Raw genomic sequence first — 11,432 nt, 5'->3', positions numbered from 1 at the left:
TTCTCAGAGATCTCTGAGAGATTGTCTCCTGGGCTATAATCCTCAGTTTGGCTCAAATAAAATTTTCTATTTCTTTCTTAGATTAATTAATTAGATTAATTAATTTTTTCTGTTGACAAAAATCTACCAGAAATTGAAGGGATAGAGAAACAGTTCAAAAATGCAATAAAGAAGCAATCAGATAAACACACAATATGTGAGAATCTATAAAACAAATTTATTTCTCCAACAAACAAAAACTTAAGTTGAGGGGAGAAGTATTATAGAGAGAATAAAGGGAACCTAAACAGCTTTTTTTTTTTTTCAGTATGCAGCCCTCTTACTGTTGTGGCCTCTCCCATTGCGGAGCACAGGATCCGGAGGCGCAGGCTCAGCGGCCATGGCTCACGGGCCCAGCCGCTCCATGGCATGTGGGATCTTCCAGGACAGGGGCACAAACCCGTGTCCCCTGCATTGGCAGGGGGACTCTCAACCACTGCACCACCAGGGAAGCCCTTAAACAGCTTTAATACCCAAATGTAGTGTTTGGACTTTGTTTGGAAATCGATTTGAACTAAGCAAGTGTAAAATAAATTCTATGAGTCAGTTGGGACAATTGAAATATGGGCTTGATGTTACACGGTAGTAAGTAATATTAATTTTTTAAAGATTGATATTGTCATGTTGGTTAACAAATAAAAGAGAATTCTATACCAGTATAAAGTCTTTACGAAAAAGTGGAAATATATGAAAATATGAGACAGTATACTGTCTGGGATTGATTGAAAATACTCTAGCACATAAAAAAAAAGTTGGGAGGGAGGGATACAGGATACAGACTGGCAAAAGTTTATACTTGTTGTAGCAGAATGAGGTATACAATATTTCATGATAGTATTATTTCTATTTTTATATTTTGATAATTTCATTGCTAAATGGCCCTAGGGAAATCTCACACACGATTTGCTAATAGTATAAATTTAAGATAACCTATGGTGAAAATTGTCATTCTACTAACACTTTACACAAGCTGGATGTCTCAAGCTAATATTAAGCTAAATTATATAATTTATATATCAGCAACCCTTTGGAATAAGCCATATTATTTATAGAAACTGTCAAAATAAATAAATATAAAATCATATTCATAATTTCATTCTGAAAAGTCACATATATTTAACCTTGGCTTGCCTTGTAATGTGTACCCCAATTATAAATAATCCTTAATTTTATAGATGAAAAATTATAGATATTGATAAAAATATGAATATGACTAATTGATAGAACTTCTCACCGATAATATATATGCAAATCTATCTAAAAGCTCCTTTTTAGAGAGCCATGGTATGTACTAATTACTGTGATAAAATCTTTAACAAAGATAATGATTTAACACTGTGCATCCTCCCAAATTTTTTAATTTATTTGACAATGGAATTCATTTTTCTCATGGCATGTGCAACACATATGTGCAAATATGTGCATGTAGTTGATGTGTATTCTTCAGAATTTTTACTCAACCAATAAATATGATTTAAACTAATATATTAGTATTAAGGAATCTATATTATGTCAATTAAGTCTTATCAGGTAGACTAGTTTGAATGGCTTTACTTAAAAATCAACTAAAATAGAAGTCACTGTCTTTTCAAGATTTAATATTCAGTCATATCAAATAATTGTTAGATTACTAATATATAAATTAAAATAAGAAAACTAGGGACATAAAAATAGAAAAACAAAATATATACTGTCTCATTTTAGAGTCATGTTTTATATTTTTAATAATATGATATGAACTGTTTGATAATTACATTCTGTTCCATTTGATGGGTGAAGAATTTAAAGAAATCTGCTGAGATGTCAGCATATTACATAAGAAAATGAGGAATCATAAAGATGCATAGGCAGAATGGCAATATAAGTAAAGTAGTGAATGAAAATATTTTTAATCATTAAAGGGGTAGGAGTCAAGCAAGCAACAATTGACTAGATAAAAGAAAAGAGAGATAACTGGAAAGCCTACATAAAGGTATATAATAGTAATCTCATGGGACCTAGTAATAGGATTAACACAGGGAATAATAATAAAAATTAAAAATAAAATAAAAAATAAAAATAATGAAATATAATTAGTGACATTAATTAGTGATATCACATAAACAGACCCACAGATCCCAATGATACTTCAATCATAATGGAGTTCAGTAGAAGAATCCTACAGAGATTAGATCAATATCCAGACATTCACCAAATTTATCAAGTATCTGGGCTCTGAAATATGCTCACTTTCTTACCTTCGGTAAGACATTTAGCCTCTGTAATATGTAATATCTAGGTTTAAGACCAGCATCTATTACAGAGTTGTAGTCAAGATTAAAGGGAATAAATTATGTTTTATGTATGCCCAAAACATACTAACAATGAAAAATGTCATTGGTTATTATGATCATAAATATTATTATTTATCATCCATGCTTTATATTGAAGACACAGGATTATTGAAGCAGTCTTTAACACCTAGTAGATACCCAGTGGCACAAGGGCTATATAAAAGTGAACTATTTTTAGATTAGTTTACTGAAAACTTTCAAGCTTGCTTGCATATTCACACATTCTTTAACAAAATTGAGGAATAGCCTATTTTCTCTTCTCTAGTACCAAAGCAGAAGCCTCACAGAAAGTGGGCAGAGTAAATGAACAGTTTTTTGAGTTGGGTGTGTTTGTGAATAGGAGAGTAATTGATGCTCCTGAGTCATAACTGGAATAGCCTGGGCCTCTGTTTTCAATTATTTGAATCACCCTCCCCAGGGAAGTCACTAGGCTACACTGGGTGTAAAAGTTTATGGAGCAAAAAAGCTGAAGAAGGGATTCATTGTTAATGCATGCCTACCAGAGATAAAGTGGTGTCATTAAAGCTGAAGCTTTTTACAGTCATAATTTCTCAAGGCTTATCCATGCTAAAAACCAACATTTTCACTTGAGTTTATTTCCTACTCATCTAGTTGGAGAGCCCTTGTAAGTGTCCATTTCTGGAGCATCTCTGATGCAGGAAAATGATGTTGAGAACATTGGGCTGTATTAGCATCCATATGAAATTCATTTTAATTTTATTAAAGTAAGCCAATCAGGCAAACTTTCTTTCTTCTTACATCAACATTACACTAAGAATATATCAAGATTAAACAACATGTACATATTTTTAAAAAGGATAGTTAGCTTAAAACATTTCAGTTTGCTTCTCTGTGTGTGTGTGTGTGTGTGTGTACTTGGATCTATGTTACATCAAGGAGATTTGGACTAAAAACATTCAATTTTTAAAATCAGATATTCAATGTGTTTTGTCCCCAAATTGGACCACTGCCCAGTTTTTTTCTTTGCATAACAATATTTCTTATTACTCAGTCTTACCTAATGCACAGTGCTCATTTTCAAAGGGAGATATTTCTTACAGTTTTCTCAGTCATGTCTATGTATTGTCAATGGATATTAAAACCAAGAGTTGCAAAGTGTAATTCTTGGTCCCCATCTCACAATTCTAACCACATTCAATAGAAATGTCACACTATTCAACTGAGATTTGTTATCATTTAGATGTTGGAAACAGAATTTCAAATTGGTATCGATACTGAGAACCACTCAAAGCATAAAAAAAATAAAACTTGGACCCCGGAGGAAGATGGCGGAAGAGTAAGATGCGGAGATCATCCTCCTCCCCACAGATACATCAGAAATTCATCTACACGTGGAACAACTCCTACAGAACACCTACTGAATGCTGACAGAAGACCTCAGACACCCCAAAAGGCAAGAAACTCCCCACATACCGGGGTAGGGCAAAAGAAAAAAAGAGTAAACAGAGACAATAGGATAGGGACGGGACCTGCACCAGTGGGAGGGAGCCGTGAAGGAGGAAAGGTTTCCACACACTACAAGCCCCTTCGTGGGCGGAGACTGCAGGTGGCAGAGGGGGAAAGCCTCGGAGTAGCGAAGAAGACCACAGCAACAGGGGTGTGGAGGGCAAAGCGGAGAGACTTTGGCACAGAGGATCGGTGCCCTCAGGCACACACCAGCCCGAGAGGCTTGTCTGCTCGGCCGCCGGAGCAGGCGGGGCTGGGAGCTGAGGCTCGGGTATCGGCTTTCAGTCGGAGCGCAGGGAGAGGACTGGGGCTGGCCGCAGGAAGAGAGCCTGAAGGGGTTAGTGCACCACGGCTAGCCAGGAGGGAGTCCGGGGACAGGGTCTGGAGCTGCCGAAGAGGCAAGAGACTTTTTTCCCTTTTGTTTCCTTGTGCGCGAGGAGAGGGCATTACGAGGGCTGCTTGGGGAAGCGCCGGAGACAGGCGCGAGCCGCGGCTAAAGGCACAGACCTCGGAGACGGGCGTGGGACGCTGGGGCTGCTGCTGCCACCGCCGCCGCAGGGCCTGTGTGCGAGCGCGGGTCACTGTCTGCCCCACCTTCCAGGGGGCCTGTGCACCCCGCCACTGCCGGGGTGCCGGGACCCGGGGATGGCTTTCCGGGAAAGCGCACGGAGCGCCTCGGTCTGGTGCAACGTCACGCCGGCCTCTGCCACAACAGGCCCGCCCCACACTGCGCGCCGCTCCATCCCCTCTGCCTGAGTGAACCAGAGCCCCTGAATCAGCGGCTCCTTTAAACCCGTCCTGTCTGAGTGAAGAACTGATGCCTTCCGGCGACCTACGTGCAGAGGCGGGGCCAGGTCCAAGGCTGAGACCCGGGAGCTGTGAGAGCAGAGACAGGGAAATCTCTCTGTGCAGCCTCGGAGGCAGTGGATTAAAGCTCCATGGTCCATTTGATGTGCCCTGCGTCTGTGGAGTGCATAAGTGGATAGCGAATAATCCCAAATTGAGGAAGTGGACTTTGAGGACAAGATTTAAGACTTTCCAACCTTTTCCTCTTTTTACAATGCATTATCCCAAATTAAGGAGGGGGACTTAGAGAGCAAGATTTCAGACTTCTCGCCCTTTTCCTCTTTTTACAACGAATTATCCCAAATTGAGGAGGTGGACTTGGAGAGCAAGATTTTTGATTTTTCCCCCTGCTCTCTTTTTGTGAATGCGTATGTGTAATCTTCTGTGTAAGATGCTCTCTGTATAGCTTTGCTTCCACCATATGTCCCAGGGTTCTATCTGTCCGTTTTTTTTTTCAATAATTACTTTTTAATTTTAATAACGCTACTATATTTCATACTTTATTCTATTTTACTTTACCTGCTCTTTCTTTTTTTCCTACCTTCCCTTCCTCACTGCCTCCCTCCCCTCCCCCTTTCCTTCTTTCTTTTTCTTTCCTCCCTCCCTCCCTCCCACCCTTCTTCTTTCCACTTTCTTTTTCTTTCCTTCCTCCCACCCTCCCTCCTGTCTTTCTTTCTTTCTTTCCTTCCTCCCTCCCTCCCTCACTTCTTCCATTCACTCTTCCTATTGCTTTCATTACTCCCTTCCTCCCTCCTTTCTTTCTTTCTTTCCATCCTTCCTCCCTCCCTTCCTCATTTCTTTCTTTCTTCCTTCCTTCCTTCCTTTCTTCCCTTCTTCCTTTCTTTCCCTCTCTCTTTCTTTCTTCTACTAATTCTTTCTTTCTACTTTTTCTCCCTGTTATTCTGAGCTGGGTGGATGAAAGGCTCTTGGTGCTGAAGCCAGGAGTCACTGCTGTGCCTCTGAAGTGAGAGAGCCAACTTCAGGACATGGGTCCACAGGAGACCTACCAGCTCCACATAATATCAAGCAGCAAAAATCTCCCAGAGATCTCCATCTCAACACCAGCACCCAGCTTCAGTCAACGACCAGCAAGCTACAGTGCTGGTCACCCTATGCCAAGCAACTAGCAAGGCAGGAACACAACCCTACCCATTAGCAGAGAGGCTACCTAAAAACATAATAAGGCTACAGGCACCCCAAAACACACCACCAGAAATGGACCTGTCCACCAGAAAGACAAGATCGAGCCTCAACCACCAGAACACAGGCACTAGTCCCCCCCACCAGGAAGCCTACACAACCTACTGAAACAACCTTAGCCACGGGGGACAGACACCAAAAACAACGGGAACTACGAATCTGCAGCCTGCAAAAAGGAGACCCCAAACACAGTAACATAAGCAAAATGAGAAGGCAGAAAAACACACAGCAGGTGAAGGAGCAAGATAAAAACCCACCTGACCTAACAAATGAAGAGGTAATAGGCAGTCTACCTGAAAAAGAATTCAGAATAATGATAGTAAAACTGATCCAAGATTCTATTTCCAAGATCCAAAATCTTGGAAATAGAATAGACAAAATGCAAGAAACAGTTAACAAGGACCTAGAGGAACTAAAGATGAATCAAGCAATGATTAAAAAGACAATAAATGAAATGAAAAATACTCTAGATGGGATCCATAGCAGAATAACAGAGGCAGAAGAACGGATAAGTGAGGTGGAAGATAAAATAGTGGAAATAACTGCTGCAGAGCAAAATAAAGAAAAAAGAATGAAAAGAACAGAGGACAGTCTCAGAGACCTCTGGGACAACATTAAACGCACCAACATTCGAATTATAGGGATTCCAGAAGAAGAAGAGAAAAAGAAAGGGACTGAGAAAATAGTTGAAGAGATTATAGTTGAAAACTTCCCTAATATGGGAAAGGAAATAGTTAATCAAGTCCAGGAGGCACAGAGAGTCCCATACAGAATAAATCCAAGCAAAAATACGCCAAGACACATATTAATCAAACTGTCAAAAATTAAACACAAAGAAATCATATTAAAAGCAGCAAGGGGAAAACAACAAATAACACACAAGGGAATCCTCATCAGGATAACAGCTGATCTCTCAGCAGAAACTCTACAAGCCAGAAGGGAGTGGCAGGACATAATTAAAGTGATGAAGGAGAGAAACCTGCAACCAAGATTACTCTACCCAGCAAGGATCTCATTCAGATTTGATGGAGAAATTAAAACGTTTACAGACAAGCAAAAGCTGAGAGAGTTCAGCACCACCAAACCAGCTTTACAACAAATGCTAAAGGAACTTCTCTAGGCAAGAAACACAGCAGAAGGAATATACCTACAATAACGAACCCAAAGCAATTAAGGAAATGGGAATAGGAACATACATATCAATAATTACCTTAAATATAAATGGACTAAATGCTCGACCAAAAGACACAGAGTGGCTGAATGGATACAAAAACAAGACCCATATATATGCTGTCTACAAGAGACCCACTTCAGACCTAGAGACACATACAGTTTGAAAGTAAGGGGATGGAAAAAGATATTCCATGCAAATGGAAATCCAAAGAAAGCTGGGGTAGCAATTCTTATATCAGACAAAATAGACTTTAAAATAAAGACTATTAGAAGAGACAAAGAAGGACACTACATAACGATAAAGGGATCGATCCAAGAAGAAGATATAACAATTGTAAATATTTATGCACCCAACATAGGAGCACCTCAATACATAAGGCAAATACTAACAGCCATAAAAGGGGAAATCGACAGTAACACACTCATAGTAGGTGACTTTAACACCCCACTTTCACCAATGGACAGATCATCCAAAATGAAAATAAATAAGGAAACACAAGCTTTAAATGATACATTAAACAAGATGGACTTAGTTGATATTTATAGGACATTCCATCCAAAAACAACAGAATACGCATTTTTCTCAAGTGCTCATGGAACATTCTCCAGGATAGATCATATCTTGGATCACAAATCAAGGCTTGGTAAATTTAAGAAAATTGATATTGTATCAGGTATCTTTTCGACCACAATGCTATGAGACTAGACATCAATTACAGGAAAAGATCTGTAAAAAATACAAACACATGGAGGCTAAACAATACACTACTCAATAACGAAGTGATCACTGAAGAAATCAAAGAGGAAATTAAAAAATACCTAGAAACAAATGACAATGGAGACACGACGACCCAAAACCTATGGAACGCAGCAAAAGCAGTTCTACGGGGTAAGTTTATAACAATACAATCCCACCTTAAGAAACAGGAAACATCTCGAGTAAATAAACTGACCCTGCACGTAAAGCAATTAGAGAAAGAAGAACAAAAATACCCCAAAGTTAGCAGAAGGAACAAAATCATAAAGATCAGATCAGAAATAAATGAAAAAGAAATGAAAGAAATGATAGCAAAGATCAACCAAACTAAAAGCTGGTTCTTTGTGAAGATAAAAAAAATTGACAAACCATTAGCCAGACTCATCAAGAAAAGAAGGGAGAAAACTCAAATCAATAGAATTAGAAATGAAAAAGGAGAAGTAACAACTGACACTGCAGAAATACAAAAGATCATGAGAGATTACTACAAGCAACTCTATGCCAATAAAATGGACAACCTGGAAGAAATGGACAAATTCTTAGAAATGCACAACCTGCCAAGACTGACTCAGGAAGAAAGAGAAAATTTGAATACACCAATCAGAAGCACTGAAATTGAAACTGTGATTAAAAATCTTCCAACAAACAAAAGCCCAGGACCAGATGGTTCACAGGCGAATTCTATCAAACATTTAGAGAAGAGCTAACAGACATCCTTCTCAAACTCTTCCAAACAATATCAGAGAAAGGAACACTCCCAAACTCATCCTACGAGGCCACCATCACCTTGATACCAATACCAGGCAAGGATGTCACACTGAAAGAAAACTACAGGCCAATATCACTGATGAACATAGATGCAAAAATCCTCAACAAAATACTAGCAAACAGAATCCAACAGCACATTAAAAGGATCATACACCATGATCAAGTGGGGTTTATTCCAGGAATGCAAGGATTCTTCAATATACGCAAATCAATCAAAGTGATACACCATATTAACAAGTTGAAAGAGAAAAACCATATGATCATCTCAATAGATGCACAGAAAGCTTTCAACAAAATTCAACACCCATTTATGATAAAAAAAACCTGCAGAAGGTAAGCATAGAGGGAACTTTCCTCAACATAATAAAGGCCATATATGACAAACCCCCAGCCAACATTGTCATCAATGGTGAAAAACTGAAACCATTTCCACTAAGATCAGGAACAAGACAAGGTTGCCCACTCTCACCACTCTTATTCAACCTAGTTTTGGAAGTTTTAGCCACAGCAATCAGAGAAGAAAAGGAAATAAAAGGAATCCAAATCAGAAAAGAAGAAGTAAAGCTGTCACTGTTTGCAGATGACATGATACTATACATAGAGAATCCTAAAGATGCTACCAGAAAACTACTAGAGCTAATCAATGAATTTGGTAAAGTAGCAGGATACAAAATTAATGCACAGAAATCTCTGGCATTCCTGTACACTAATGATGAAAAATCTGAAAATGAAATCAAGAAAACACTCCCATTTACCATTGCAACAAAAAGAATAAAATATCTAGGAATAAACCTTCCTAAGGAGACAAAAGACCTGTATGCAGAAAATTATAAGACACTGATGAAAGAAATTAAAGATGATACAAATAGATGGAGAGATATACCATGCTCCTGGATTGGAAGAATCAATATTGTGAAAATGACTCTACTACCCAAAGCAATCTACAGATTCAATGCAATCCCTATCAAACTACCACTGGCATTTTTCACAGAACTAGAACAAAAATTTTCAAAATTTGTTTGGAAAAACAAAAGACCCCGAATAGCCAAAGCAATCTTGAGAATGAAAAACGGAGCTGGAGGAATCAGGCTCCCTGACTTCAGACTATACTACAAAGCTACATTAATCAAGACACTGTGGTACTGGCATAAAAACAGAAAGATAGATCAATGGAACAGGATAGAAAGCCCAGAGATAAACCCACACACATATGGTCAACTTATTTTTGATAAAGGAGGCAGGAATGTACAGTGGAGAAAGGACAGCCTCTTCAATAAGTGGTGCTGGGAAAACTGGACAGGGACATGTAAAAGTATGAGATTTGATCATTCCCTAACACCATACACAAAAATAAGCTCAAAATGGATTAAATACCTAAATGTAAGGCCAGAAACTATCAAACTCTTAGAGGAAAACATAGGCAGAACACTCTATGACATAAATTACAGCAAGATCCTTTTTGACCCACCTCCTAGAGGAATGGAAATAAAAACAAAGATAAACAAATGGGACCTAATGAAACTTCAAAGCTTTGGCACAGCAAAGGAAACCATAAACAACACCAAAAGAGAACCCTCAGAATGGGAGAAAATATTTGCAAATGAAGCAACTGACAAAGGATTAATCTCAAAAATTTATAAACAGCTCATGCAGCTCAATAGCAATAAAACAAACAACCCAATCCTTAAAATGGGCAGAAGACTTCAATAGGCATTTCTCCAAAGAAGATATACAGACTGCCAACAAACACATGAAAGAATGCTCAACATCATTAATCATTAGAGAAATGCAAATCAAAACTACAATGAGATATCATCTCACACCAGTCAGAATGGCCATCATCAAGAAATCTAGAAACAATAAATGCTGGCGAGGGTGTGGAGAAAAGGGAACACTCTTGCACTGCTGGTGGGAATGTGAATTGGTACAGCCACTATGGAGAACAGTATGGAGGTTCCTTAAAAAACTAAAAATAGAACTACCATATGACCCAGCAGTCCCACTACTAGGCATATACCCTGAGAAAACCATAATTCAAAAAGAGACATGTACCAAAATATTCATTTCAGCTCTATTCACAATAGCCCGGAGATGGAAACAACCTAAATGTCCACCATCAGATGAATGGATAAAGAAGATGTGGCACATATATACAATGGAATATTACTCAGCCATAAAAAGAATCGAAACTGAGCTATTTGTAATGAGGTGGATAGACCTAGAGTCTGTCATACAGAGTGAAGTAAGTCAGAAAGAGAAAGACAAATACCGTATGCTAACACATATATATGGAATTAAAAAAAAATGTCATTAAGAACCTAGGGGTAAAACGGGAATAAAGACACAGACCTACTTGAGAATGGAGTTGAGGATATGGGGAGGGGGAAGTGTAAGCTGTGACAAAGCGAAAGAGAGGCATGGACATGTATACACTACCAAACATGAGGTAGATAGATAGTGGGAAGCACCCGCAGAGCACGGGGAGATCAGCTCGGTGCTTTGTGACCACCTGGAGGGGTGGGATGGGGAGGGTGGGAGGGAGGGAAATGCATGAGGGAAGGGATGTGAGAACGGATATATATGTATGACTGATTCACTTTGTTATGAAGCAGAAACTAATAAAAAAAATTAAAAAAGAAAACAATAATGCTTAACTATAGATTTACATCAATATATCGTAGGAACCTAAATCCTTAAAAAAAGGGGTATATGTTACCTGTGCAGAGTTGAGGCTGGCACGGTACCTTGGTTCTTTATGACAACGTGATCTACGAAACCAATGCTGAGACTGCCCACCTCCAATTCTTTTGTTAATGAGTAAGAACTGTGTCATATTCCTACCATAGGAC

This window comes from Mesoplodon densirostris, chromosome 7 (genome assembly GCF_025265405.1).
Source record: "Mesoplodon densirostris isolate mMesDen1 chromosome 7, mMesDen1 primary haplotype, whole genome shotgun sequence".
NCBI lineage: Eukaryota > Metazoa > Chordata > Mammalia > Artiodactyla > Ziphiidae > Mesoplodon > Mesoplodon densirostris.
This window is presented reverse-complemented; position numbering follows the sequence as displayed.